This window comes from Bos taurus, chromosome 1, assembly GCF_002263795.3.
Source record: "Bos taurus isolate L1 Dominette 01449 registration number 42190680 breed Hereford chromosome 1, ARS-UCD2.0, whole genome shotgun sequence".
Taxonomy (NCBI): Eukaryota; Metazoa; Chordata; class Mammalia; order Artiodactyla; family Bovidae; genus Bos; species Bos taurus.
Window position 1 is genome coordinate 62418083 of NC_037328.1, and position 3311 is coordinate 62421393.

Below are 3311 nucleotides of genomic sequence, written 5' to 3' on the forward strand. Positions count from 1 at the left end.
TGCTTCTGCAATATGTGAGAAAACTTCAGTACATTTTTCACAGCCAAACACAGTGAACTAAAACTCCAAGTTTTAAAGGAAAGAATCCACGCTGCCCCCACAATCTTGACTCTTCCTAAGTCATTGGTCCTCCCCATCACTTATTTCTTTAGTTCTTATCATTCCCTCATTCCTCCCTACTTCTCTTCCCATTTGTTTTAAAAATCTTATTAGAAGAGAGTCCTTAATGCAATTATTAGTGTTTCACAGTTTATTTTACAATGTGTATGAATATCCTACCCCATATTATCCTCAGAACTCGATGAGGCAGACAGTCCTAAAATGATCCTAGCTTTCTGAACTAGACATATAAAGCTCAGAAAAGTAACTAGCCCAAGGATGTAGATACAACAAGTACACCCCAGTAAGTATCTTGAGCCATTTGAACACCTTTGGTGATGTGTGTTTGTCCTGATTAAGTCATCATGACCATACACATACTACACTACTTCAGTTATATACCCACTGTGGTAAGGGCTCTGCATGTAGACCAATAATTGGGTCATTAGAACAAACAAGACATCAAATATAATCTAGGAAAAAAGTGGAAAGAAGAAAACATGTAGAGAAGGACAATATATAGCTTTGATGTTTACAAGCACAAACACTGGAAACTAAGATATGGAATATGTGATTCTTTGAAAGTGATTAAAAATATACTAATACAGAATTAGGTATTATTTTTTCCTTCAAATTGCACCTTAAATACTGCTATAGTTTCATAATGCATAAAATTAAGTAATGATCATTTAGCTTTGAAAGCTGGGATGCTATGTTAAATAATAAGTTTAATTTTTAAAATTTGATACATACACACTAGTCTCCTAGGCCAGAGCACTTGTATATGACTAAGAGTTTACTTACCCTCTTAGAAATATTACATGGGACTTTATAAATACCACTGGGCACAGCAACTACAACTGTAGGAACTCTGTTCTAGGGCGTCTGCCTTACAATCATGACCTTATTTTAACAGCAAACATTCTGGGTAAAGTATAAGGAGTGAGTGAGCAGAGAGTAAACTGAAAATTCAGCAGATGTCCACAGCTAACCTAATGTCAGAGCAACCCCCACCAATTTATGATTTTCACAATGACTAGCCTTTCATTTTTGATCAGATTCTTTTGCAAGTTAGGAGATCATGTAAGGACAGAACATTCAGGGCATTGTCAGGTCATTCATACTAGAAAAATATGATTTAGCAGAAAGAAAATTAGATGTGATATCAAAAGACCCTTTGTTCTAGTCCTAGTCTGACTCTAAACTGTTCATCATCTCTGAAATAAGGGAATCATTAACTCCTATCTAGCTTCTGTAGCTTTTGTGATGTGAGTGATACATTTGTCAGTTCAATTTTTAGGTCTTTTCTGAAGCCAGGGTTTCCTTGGTGGCTCAGATGGTAAAGTGTCTGCCTGCGATGCAGGAGACCCAGGTTCAATCCCTGGGTTGGGAAGATCCCCTGGAGAAGGAAATGGCAACCCATTCTAGTACTATTGCCTGGAAAAGTCCATGGACTGAGGATCCTGGTAGGCTACAGTCCATGGGGTCGCAAAAAGTCGGACACAACTGAGAGACTTCACTTCACTTCTGAAGCCAGCAGAATCTGGGTGGGTGTGGTGGTGCTGTGGGAGGGACTCATGGGAGAACATGCATTAATTGAAAAAAGTCAAGAGGAAAAAGAAGCAAAGCAAAACTGAACTGCTCTCAAATACCAAGTATGAGGGGCTTTCTCTTTTCAAGTGTTGTTTATTGCTTATAGTTTTCAGCTACACAAAAATCCAGGATAGGGAAGATTAAAAAAAAAAAATTTCCATTATAATTATACCAAGTTATTTTTCACTATGATAACTATATAAAAACAATAATTTTTAAAACATATATCCTGTGTAACAGTAATTACAAATATGATTGCATTTCTTAATGACATTTAAATCAATTTAAATCAATTTATTTACACAAGTACCCAATGCTATTTTTAAGTAATTAAGAAGATCCATGAAGCACAAAAGAATAAAAATATTACTGTTGATGTTTCACATAGAACTATTAAGAGATATATGAAATGGGACTAGATTTTTTTTTTTTCCCAAAGATCTGGAAACTCAGTTGCTTCAAGACAGAATATCTACTTAACCCTGTAAACATCCTCAAAGGAAAACTATCAAGAACACCATCTTGTGATCTTGAATTATTTTCCTTTCACATGCTATGTAATCAGTGTAGGTATGTTAAATGTTTATTTTTAAATTCTAGTTCCAAACATGATTGCTTTAATTCAAAAAGGCAAATAAGTTGACAATCCATGAGAATGGATATGATCATAGTCCTTCAATAGAATGGAATATTGGTAAATATTTTGGTCCACGGTGCGTGCCTGAGTGTCCGTTGTGTCTGACTCTTTGTGACCACGTGGCTACAGCCTGCCGGGCTCCTCTGTCCACTGGATTATCCAGGCAAGAATACTGGAGTGGGTTGTCATTTCCTCCTCCAGAGGATCTTCCTGACCCAGGGATAAAACCCATGTCTCCTGCGTCTCCTGCACTGGCAGGTGGATTCTTTACCACTGCGCCACCTGGGAAGCCCTACTTTGGTCCATAAGCCATAGGAAGTGAGATTTATTGCTAGGACTGGTTGACTGGGTCACTCAGAAGACTGACAATAAGGCAACATTGTCCAAAAGAAATATAATGTGCTTTATGTATATAGTTTTAGATTTTCTAGTTAAAATCTAAAAATGTAAAAGAAAGGGAATTTTAATAATATATTGGATTTAACACAACTTATCTGAAGTACTACCGTTTCAACATATAATCAATTTAAAAATTATCAGTAGTGTATTTTTTATTTATTTCATAATAAATTTTTGAAATGTGGTATATATTTTATACTTATAGTACATCTCAACTTGGATATTAACTGTTCATTGAGAATACCTGGTGTATTTTATAGTTGATAAAATTTACAGTTGAAAAAGTACATTCACATATCTAAAATGTTCTAGCATAATTTCAAGTTTTCCAACAACAGAATCAACTGAAAGCTTTAAAAATTTAACTTAAAATTAACCTAAATTAAGAATCCAATTCCTCAATCCTAGTAGCAACATTTCAATTATTTAATAGTCACATGTGACTAGAGGCTATAGTATTGAAAATGCAGCTGTAGAATACAGAGATGGGTGGTAATGTCAAAGAGTGGTGCTGATAAAAATTCTAGAGGATGTTGATAATTTAATGTCTGTGAGGCATATTATTTACAAGATATTATATCCT

The 3311-nt window shown here is 35.1% G+C and overlaps 1 non-coding gene across 1 annotated transcript; it reads left to right on the forward strand.

Annotated features, from left to right (window-relative positions):
• The first annotated feature begins 1420 nt into the window (after positions 1-1420).
• On the forward strand, positions 1421-1492 carry TRNAR-GCG (transfer RNA arginine (anticodon GCG)). Its single transcript has one exon. It is a non-coding gene; the product is annotated as a tRNA-Arg (tRNA).
• Positions 1493-3311: the final 1819 nt, after the last annotated feature.